The sequence below is a fragment of the Cricetulus griseus genome, chromosome 3 (assembly GCF_003668045.3).
Source record: "Cricetulus griseus strain 17A/GY chromosome 3, alternate assembly CriGri-PICRH-1.0, whole genome shotgun sequence".
In the NCBI taxonomy this organism is placed as follows: domain Eukaryota; kingdom Metazoa; phylum Chordata; class Mammalia; order Rodentia; family Cricetidae; genus Cricetulus; species Cricetulus griseus.
In genome coordinates, this window is record NC_048596.1 from 2,080,221 (window position 1) to 2,091,239 (window position 11,019).

Genomic DNA, 11,019 nt, shown 5'->3' on the forward strand with positions numbered 1-11,019 from the left:
CCGACTGCTCTTCCAGAGGTCCTGAGTTCAATTCCTAGCAACCACATGGTGGTTCACAACCATCCGTTATGAGATCTGGTGCCTTTTTCTGGTGTACAGATATATATGACAGCAGAATGTTGTATACATATTAAATAAATAAAATCTTAAAAAAAAAGAAAAAAAATCAAGCTGCAGCCCAGTGGTGGTGGTGGTGGTGGTGGTGGTGCATGCCTTTAGTCCCAGCACTCGGGAGGCAGAAGCAGTCTGATCTCTGTGAGCTCAAAACCAGCCTGGTCTACAAGAGCTAGTTCCAGTACAGTCTCCAAAGCCACAGAGAATCCCTGTCGCGAAAAAAACAAACAAAAAATCGAGCTGCCTCACCCACTTTTAAACTGGTATCTCTTTAATAACAAATTAAAATATTTTGGCATATATTATAAATATTAGCATTATATATAAAGCTATTATACTGGAATATAAATATTATGAAAATGTAAAACCACTCCATTGGCTTAAAAAGGCAAACATGTTTCTCTTTAACAGTTAAAAAATTTACATTTGTGTCCTCTGCTGGTCACTTTTGTAAGCTTGAGACAATGTAAAGTCACTCCAGAACAGAATCTCAATTAAAAACAATACCTAAATTTGACTGGCCTTGTGGGTATGTGTATGAGGATTATCTTGGTTGTGTTGTTACCTGAGGTGGGAAGAGTCACCCAAAATGGGTATCACCATTCCTATGCAGGGGATCCCGGATTCACGCTCTTTGCTCTTAATTGAGGATGGCATGGGACAGCTGATTCAAGTTCCTTCTGCCTTGACTTCCCCACAGTGTGGACTAACTATAACCTACAGTGGTGAGCCAAACATATCTTTGTTGTAGAATATTATTTTAAGATGTGTTATGTTTGCATATGCTGTGGATATTTATTTAATGATCCAAAAATGTGTTGCATTCCTTTATGTTGCATTTGTTTAACTCTGTGAAACTGTGAAACTTTGCCTATTTAAAACACCTGATTGGTCTAATAAAGAGCTGAACAGCCAATAGCAAGGAAGAAGAAAGGATAGGCAGGGCTGGCAGGCAGGGAGAATAAATAGGAGGAGTAATCTGAGAGGAGCAAGATCTAGGAGCTAGAAAAGAAGGGGCCAGCTACTCAGCTACACAGCCAGACATGGACTAAGAAGGAAAGAAAAGATACACAGAAATAGAGAAAGGTAAAAGCCAGAGGCAAAAGATGGATGAGTGAAGCTAAGAAAAGCTAGCTAGAAAAAAGCCAAGCTAAGGCCAGGCATTTATAAGAAAGAATAAACCTCCACGTGTATTTATTTGGTAGCTGAGTGGCAGGCTTCCCAAAGAGTAAAAAAACAACAACTACAGACCCTTAAGTTGCCTTTTTCAGGGTGGGTTATCATGGTGACAAGGGGACTAGGGCAGCATATGCTTTTACAGCTTCGAAGTGTTCTTGCTTCCTTTCCAACAAAATTGTATACTACTTTGATGTTTCTGAAATTTAATTCCTTCACCTCAGCTATTATGTGAGCTGAGATATATGAATAATGCATTAACTTTTAATTTTTTTCTTATGGCCACAAGGCTCTAAACGTCTCAGTTTTATTCAGGATGTTGTGATTATAATTACTAATGGTTACTGGTTACCAATGATATCCCACATATAATATGAATTTAATGAATAATTATCAAATGTAGAAAGAAAAACTGAACTAGAACATGTATGGTGGTACAACCTGAGCTCCCAACACTTGGGAGACTGAATTAGGAGGATCAAGAGTTTGGTGACAGCCCTTGCTAATTTGTGGGACTCTGCCTTAAAAACATTAAAAAAAAAACAATGACAATAAGCAAACAAGTAAATGTTCATTGTCTTGATTAACAGGACCCCAATATTGTGCCTTTTTTTTTAGTGCCCACAGTACTTGTATGATCAAGAGCACTGTGGCAGTAAGATGGTCAGAGTTAGAGTGGGTGGGCAGCAAACTTTTATTTCATCCAGGGAGACAGCAGATGGTTGAGAAGGGAAATGATAAAGAAACACCCTGTGTCCTCTAACAGGTAAGGCTGATCTCAGGTGAATTCTAAAACAGAGTACACATGGCCATGTAAGGTGGCGTGTGACATCTTCATGGACGTCAGAGACAGGCATGGGAAGACATGTCTGAGTCTTCCAGTCTCCACAGCCGCCTCTTACACTAATCAGCCCCTGCCTTCCCTTCTTGTGGTTAGTCTTCATTGTCGACTTAACTGGATTTAGAGACACCTAGCTATATGTGTGACAACACCTTGGTGCATATGTGAGGTTTCTAGAGAGGTTCTTAGCTACGAAGGGATGATCTATCCTGAGCACAAGCGATACTGACCCTCGGGTTGGAACCATAGACTAAATTAAAAGAAGAAACCAAATGGAGCACCAGCATTCATCTGTCTCTCTTTTCCATCTGTGTGCACCATGACCAAGACCAACTGCTTGATGATGCTGCCACCATGATGGACTTTCAACTGTGAACCAAACAAAACTTCTTTTCTGCAGTTGCTTTTGTCAGGAGTCCTACCACAGTAATGTGTAATGTAAATACTACAGAAAATTGGTACCAGAAGTGGGGTCATTTCTGTGATAAACCGGACTACGTGATTCTTGAACTCTTGGAACTCTGCAGAAATAATGTGAACAAGTTTGGAACTCCAGACTAGCCAAGTCCTAGACTCCTGTAAGCAGAACTTAAGGGGCCACTCTGATGGGTGCTGGAAGACCAGAATGCTGAAAGGAATGAGTACAGTGGAGGGAACAGCAACCCTTTTGGAAAATAGGCTGGAGACCACTCATGTTACTATATTCTGGCAAAGAATCTATGTTCTTCCCATGTCCTGAGAAATTGAATGAGGCCAAATTCTATCATAACAGGCTAATTCTTCCTGGTTACCACTCCCTGCCCTTACCCAGGTTTCTATGAGAGAGGAGACAAGAGAGGCGGAAAGTGTTCTGGAAACTTGTTTCAAGCCTCCAGGGTCCTTTCACTCTTGCATTTTGTATGCCTGAGAAACCAGCACCATGTTATGACACTAACAGATTATGCTGCTGGTTCAGGATGCTATCTTGCCCCCACCCCTCCCTTCTATCACAGTTGTGTTACAATAAATCTTTCTGCCAAAAGCCACCCAGCCCCACTGCCATGTGTGTGCTTTACACCAGTTGCCCGCACGAGTTAGGGCCCAAATTAATACACAGAGACTTGTATTAGGTACAATGCTGCTTGGCCAATGACTAGGATTCCTCATCTGTTAGCTCAGTCTTAATTATCATAAATCTATATATGTTATAAGACTTATCTTATTGGAGTTCCTCCTTGCCGGTGGCTCATATCAGGCGCTGGAGGAGGAAGGGGAAAAGAGGGAACTTCCTGTTTCTCCTTGCTCAAATATGAGTCTCCTTGCTATGTCACTTCCTGCCTGGATCACCACCTCTCTACTACATTTCCCAGAATCCTCTTTGATTCCTAGTCCTGTCTAACTTGCTGTTTCATTGGCCAAACAGAACTTTATTAAACAATCAATAAGATAAACATATACAGAAGTACTTCCCCCATCACAGTTGTAGTCTCTTTGTCCCTGGAGATGGCTCAGAGATGCGAAAGCAGTTGCCCAAATGGCTATTTTGGAAACAGGAATCCCCCAGTCTTGGCTTAGGCACTCTCCTTTGAAGTTAATTAGCTTGTTTACAAGTTGGAGCCTTTGTTGAGTAGGGTCTTGCCTTTAAGGTACCTTTCCTGTTATCCCGGTGAAGAGCTCTGGGTTTCTCTTTAGAAACACCAATGTGTAACTAACAGCAATTTCTCTGAGCCTTTCTCATCAGTGACTTGAAATTCACTCGCTCTCCTTTCCTTGCTAAGCTTCACATTTTCTAGATCTTTCTGCCTCTCTTGTCTCCTCTCTCATAGAAACCTGGGTAAGGGCAGGGAGTGGTAACCAGGAAGAATTAGCCTGTTATGATAGAATTTGACCTCATTCCATTTCTCAGGACATGGGAAGAAAATAGTCACAAAAGTTCTACCATGGTTGGCCTTTCCATTAAATTTCAAGACTTAGGGACAGTAAAGCACATTGCCAACTGGGACAGAGTGGTTTTTAAATCAGACATTATTTGAAATCTACTGGCTTGAGTTAAAGCTGCAGAGAGCAGCCTGGCTAGGATACTTTTTCAATATACATGAATGAACTTGTATGTACCTCAGTTTCTCATCTGTTCCTGCTCAGAACTTACATGGAGACCTGAGCATGAAGGATCTCCCCCTATGTCCCCGAAAAGTCCGTATAGGCTCCAGTGGGAATCTATTGGTCACTTTTCTCATATCATGACTAATAAATGAAAAGAAACAACTTGGAGGACAGCGTGTCTCTTTCATCTCATGGTTTGAAGGTATACAGTCCATCTCCCGGTGGCAGAGTCAGCTCTATGGCAGTGGGAGCTTGTGCTTGCTTATGTGTGTACAAGTCAGAAAGTAGAGTTCAGACAGGGAGCGAGGCCAAGCTGTGAAACCTCAGCCCACCCCCAGGGGCCCAGCATATACCAGAAGAGCTAGCTCTATTTTCTAAAACGTCCACAACCTCCAAAATCAGAACCATCACCTGAAGACCAGGGGTTCACACACACAAGCCTAGGGATAGGAGAGCATTTTCTGTGGAAATGAGGGCTGAGCTGATTTTAGTTTCCATGACAATACATACAGGGGTCCCTCCAAATGCCAAGCTTCCCTTGTGTGGTTTTAGTATCTGTGGCCAACCGCAGTCTGAAAAGATTCAATGGAAAAATTCCAGAAATAAACAACTCACATGTTTTCATTTGTCCACCATTTTGAGCAGTTTGTTGAAGTCTTAGGCTAAGTTGTTCCATCTAGCCAGGGGCATGAGTCATCTCTTTATCTAGCTTGTTTATGTGTGCACACTGTTCCCTGGATAGTCAGCCACCTAATAGATATCTCAGTCATTAAATGGGCAGGGGCAGCTTCCTAGTGTGTGTGTTCAATGGCCCCGGGGTTCAAGAACAGAGGTGCCCTGGATTTAAATATGCCACGGAGAAGCCACCAGGCCCTTCTCTGGAGCAGCATCCCCCTTCGTCATAAGAAGGCTGAGTATCTGCAGTAAGACATTCCGGGATGATGCTTGATGATGATTTGTCTTAATGTTTCTATTTTGTCATGAATTAATGTTGTTAATATCTTACTATGCGTAATTTATAAAATTGAACTTTATCAGAGGCACATGTGAACAGCAGGAGACGACATATAGAGCTTATTATTTTCCTATTAGTTTCTTTTCTTATCACTGTGACCAAATACTGAGAGCTTAAGGGGGGAAGGATTATTTTGGGTCACAGTTTGAGGGAAAGGCATGGATTTCGGGGGTGTAACCTCTGCAGTAAGAGGGACTCTTGGGGATGAACTAGGGTACTCACTGAGAAGCACATTGTAACCAGGAGAGATGATGTCCTGGACTCACACACCTCTGCTAGCAGCTTAGAACATCTTGAGTATGAGAAGAAGAGGAAGGAGCAAGTTCTGATGGATGAAGGAGAGGGGTCCAGAGGGTCCTCCCCAAAGTCCCCAGCAGCATCAGTAAAGCACACAAGACACCACTAACAGTTGGGTCAAGTACAAAGAAGTCTGTCTTTGTGGAGGAAGGGCAGCACGATGAGGGCATGGAGTGAGGTTTGAGCGTGGAAAGGAATGGATGCAAGAAGCAAGCCTTGACCGCAGTGGGCTAGGAACTGCCGAAGGTGTTTCACTGAGCTGTGTGTCTATGAAGACAGCCCCACAGTGCCACCACCTAAAGAGCTATTGGCTCTGCATAGCCAGTAAGGACATTCTGTGCAGAGCGAGCAGTGCTGAGCACAGGCCACACAGGGAGAAAATATCCCAGGGACAGGCAGGCCTTGCTGGGTCAAGCCAGACTAATGGGAATGACAGAGAACAAAACAGGCCCTCGAGAAGAAGGTCAGTATCTGGCCAAAGGCAAGGGACTCTTGGGTAGAGTTTTTCCCTTTGTTTCTGTTATAAACTTTGCCTATTTAAAATTGAGATTCTCTCATCATCCGGAAAGGTCTACACAATTAGCTGTTTAAATAGATAAACTACAAGCTGAAGGATAATGCTATCGGCTGGTAGGCGGTCATGTTCCTCTTGCATTTGCGTGTGCGGGTGTGAGTGGATGTGCAGGTGTGGGTGCATGTATGGGGATGAGTACATGTGTGGGGATGAGTACATGTGTGGGGATGAGTACATGTATGGGGATGAGTACATGTGTGTGGATGAGTACATGTGTGGGGTGGGTACATGTGTGGGGGTGAGTACATGTGTGGGGGTGAGTACATGTGTGGGATGAGTACATGTGTGGGGATGAGTACATGTGTGGGGTGAATACATGTGTGGGGAGGAGTACATGTGTGGGGATGAGTACATTTGTGGGGTGGGTACATGTGTGGGGGTGGGTATATGTGTGGGGTGGGTACACGCATTGTGCGTTTGAGGAGACAGGAAAACAACCTCAAGTGTCAGCCAGTCTTCAGGGACCTTATACCTCTCTTTGGGACAGTCTCTCACCAGCCTGGAGCTTTGCCACGTGGAGCAGCCTCCGTGGTCTGGGGGCTTCTGGGATCCAGCTGTCTTTCGCCTCCCATCTCACGGGCTGAGGTTACAGGTGTGAGCCACTGTGTCCAGCTTGTTATGTGGCTTCTGAAGATCCCAATTCAGGCACTCATGCTAGCACGGTAAGTGCTTTCCTGAGCACGCATCAGCTCCACTGTTATATAATTTGGCTATGCTAGTTGCTCTAGGGATTGTATTCTCTGGTCTCATGGAGAGACAGAGTATAGAGACCACCTGGGCCCACGTAGAAGCTGAAGTGTCTTGGAGAAGAAAGAACAGGAAAGAGAGAAGGAACGTATGGGAAAGGAGAGGGCAGTGCACTCTGGGGGAATGTGCTCCGAGCACATTATACCCTTGTATGAAAACACCTTACACGCAACTCATTAGCATAGTGACACAGCACCACAACCATAAAAATATTTTTAAATAACTTCAACATTATGCCATCTCTAGGAGACATTTTTTAATAATTGCTTTATATTTTATTTATTTCATTCCTGTGTGTGTGCACGCGTGTTCGTGTGTGTGTGTGTGTGTGTGTGTGTGTGTGTGTGCGTGTGTGTGTCTGTGTGAGTGTGTGTGTTGTGTGTGTGTGTGTGTGTGTGTGTGGTGTGTGTGTGTGTGTGTGTGTGTGTGTGTGTGGTGGTGGTGGTGGTGGTAGGGTGTTAGTGTATCATGAAGCATGTGGAAATCCAAGAGCAGCTTCCCGGAGTTGGTTCTCAACAACCATAGAATATCCCAACAGAGGACCCACACGTGTGGATGGAAACAATAGTATCAACTTCCTTGGCTTGGAGGAGTTTATTTACTCCCAGCAGTAGCCAACTTCACTTTCACTTTCCTTCCAAGGTACCAGAAGGTCTCAGCTATTCTCAGTCCCATTTAAATTAGAGGGTGTTTGTTTTGTTTTATGAAACCAACTCTAAGAGTGGTTTAGTAGAAATAGACTACAACTTCAAAAGAGTGTGTTTCTTACCCTTCTGCTTTCTCTGAGGCCTTTACACCGGGAAAGAAACTCTTGTGTATAAAATGTAACCAAATCAATTGTTCTGACTTTAAGAGGGACCAGCAAAGCAAATGTCAATTCGCTTGAAGGATGCCTAGCTGATGGCCAATGAAATTAAGTCACCGATGCTGTAACGAAATAATCTAATCACCGAATCCACCCTCTTTGTGCAGCAGGGTCTCCCGGTCTTGGTGACTTTAATAGCATCACTAACCTGTCTGAGGGTATTTGCTAGAATTGAGATCTGAAAGGAGCCACGCAATATCCCTTGGGCTGTTTGTTCCCTCCTCCACTCTCCCAGAAGCTGTCACAGTCACCCCAGTGTCGCCGCCCAGGCTTCCCACAGTGCATCTCCTTACCCAGCCAAAGAGCACCGTGACCTCTGGCAGCTATGCCACAGTGTAACCTCTTTCAGTGGCTTCTCTTGGGACAAAGTCGGAATTCCAGGCCTGACGACTGGCCATCTTAATCTATCACCTGTCACTGTCAACTCTAAGACCAGCTGTCAGGGCTCTCACGTGGCTTCAGGGGTCTCTACAAACCCCAACATCCCAGCATGAGGAGTTCGGGCTTGCCAGCCTCCCTGTCACTTCCTGGGCCTTCCACCTACGCCTTCGGCTTGCAGGCTCTTGTTTGCCTCTGTATACTCTGTATACTCTGTATACTCCTTGTTTGCCTAGGAGTATTCCTGACTCCTAGGCTTCTATCTATTTCTGAATCTTGTGCTTCTGGCCACCCCAGGACCCTTTTCATAGCACTGTGCCTTTCTGTAGTGTCTGTCTACCCTGACCATTTCTGTCTTAGATTAAAGCACAGATAGGTTGAAATAAAATGATGGACAGGCATTATGTCTTTCCTGACCTTTATGCGTGTGACCTGAACTGTGCTGACAGGCCCCTAAACTGCTAAAGTGATGGCTAATGTTTGGTTTCTGCACCCCTTACCACGGGCTCGGTGAGAGCAGGGCCTCCTGTGTTCTGTTCAAAGCTTTGTTCCCAGAGCCTTAGGCTACCATGAACAGAGTAAGAGTTGTAAATGTCACTAATGACTCAAGTTCCCTGGTCACTTAGGCAAGGCATTTGCCGCCATCTGAGGCTGACTCACTGGATAGCTGGCCCCATGCACACACACAACCCCCCCCCAAGCTGCTGTATCTACTCCAGCTCCCTCTCCTTATGTCTGGGACTCCCCCAACCCAGAGCACCCATCTCCTTCCTTCTGCTTTTAGCTCTCACCCCTCTTGCTTTGTTTGGCCTTAGAAAACTTGTCCTATCCTGCTGCTGTAGACCGGAAGCCCACTCAGTGATTGAGGGCCCGGCAGTTGCCAACTGTGTTTGCTAAAACCTTGCCCTGCTTACCCTGTCCTTCCCAACTCTGGGTGGGGGATGAGCTGCCTGCCTTCCAAGAATGTCTTCCTGCCCTCCCTCCATCAGAGGAGCACTGCCCGAGGCGAAGTCTTGGGTGCCATCTCCTGCTCATAGTTTCCTTGTCAAAGCAATGGGTCACCCTGCCACCCTGGTGTCTGCCATGTTGAATGGCTCATGTTTTCCCTCCGTCTGGGTCACCTCCTCCTGTACCACTGGCCTCCTAGCACAGCTGCCATCTCTAACCCAACAGAGATACAGCCCCTCTGCCAGAACCTGCTTTCCTGCAGTGAACTCCCATTGAGAGCTTGGTATGGCTCCATAATACCTGGTGTAAATTCTTCTTCTAGCTGGCTTTCAGTGTCATCTGCAGTGCTCCCACTGCCAGTATCTAGCCTCTGCTCTATCAGACTGGCCTCCCTCCCGATGCTCAGAAGCCATCATCATTCCTGTCATTTTCCTTTCCCTCCCCCTTTACAAATTCTCACTCTAGAGCCCAACTCGGCTGCAAAAGTCAAACCAGACGGCACAGCCCTGCCTGGGCATATTGCACCAAAGTGTCTGGCAGGTGACACTGCTTACCAGAGCCATCTGGACATGCTTTTGCCTATCTTCCCCAACCCCCACCAGACCAGCCTTGTTCCTTGAAGGCAGAGGAAATGGCACCTATCTGCTGAGCCTTTCCCGGGACTCAGTCTGTGCTGCCCACAGAGCAGACACATGTATCCGCAGATAGACTCAGCATGGAACAGGCTGGCGAGACCCTGGGCAATGTAAACCTGTCCACAGTTGTGGCACACCTGCACAGGCAAGAACAGAGCGACTTGCCGCTGTGACCGAGAAGCCCTTGAAATAACAAGAGGGCAGCTTGAGGTGCACGGGGAATAAAACAAACAAACAAACAAAAATGAAATGCTAGAGTTCAATGACTTAGTAAAAAAAAAACAAACTGTAAATTAATTCATCACTTTTATATTACTCATTCATAAATGATAGAGTTGCATTAAGCAAGATGTTTTTAAAACTAATTTCACCAGTTTCCTTTTGTTGTTTTTCTCCACAATGCTCGGACTTGAACCCGATACCTTACTAATGTTAGGCTCTACAACTGAACTACATGCTCTGCACCTCCCCCTTTTAATGTGACTTCTAGAAAGTTCTACCTGGCTTGTGTCTGTAATTCACATTATACTTCCATTAGACAAAGTTATAAGGTCCCATGACTATTTTTGACCCCAAAGATGCAGACCCAGAAAGGAAGGGTACTGTGTCCTGGTTGATGTGGGGCAGTGAGAGCCAGTGCTTTGCTTCCTGGATCATGCTGGCTTAACAGCAGCTGAGGTCTGACACTGTTGGTGCCTAAAGGAAGGTACCAGCAGGAGAGTGCCAGTTGGTGATCCTCAGCTGCAAAAGACTCTGGGCAGATCTCAACCTCGGTCACTCCTATGCAGAGACTCCATGTCCCCTTCTCAAAGCTGTCTTCACCCACTTGTTATGCTGACCGCACACCCAGACATCTGCAGGGCAGGAGATGGTCACAAACAATCAATAGTCCAGCAGGGCAGGCTGCACGACCCAAACCCAATTATGTTGTTCAGAAACTTGTCTGTAACTAAAAGGCGTCTGAGAAATCACTGTCCCCGTCTCCGAGGGGGAGAGAAAGCCGGTCATTATGTCCAATTGGATTTATATTGACTGTTGTCTATTGTTTAAGCACAGCAGGGCCAGGCAGGCACATGTGCACACACACATGAACACAACTCTCACTTGCTGGGACAGTTGGGGGATAGTTCCAGTTCACCCTCCTCATATATGTGAGCTGAGTAATAAACAGGCTGACTTCTGTTCTTCATTTACTGTTTTGTTTCAAGACAGGATCCAGCTACGTAGCCCTAACTGACCTGTACTCTGCATACAGCCAGCCTGGTATGTGTTTTGTAGCCCACACAGGCCTTGAACTCCTGACAATCCACTTGCTTCTGCCTCTCAACACTAGGATTACAGATATGC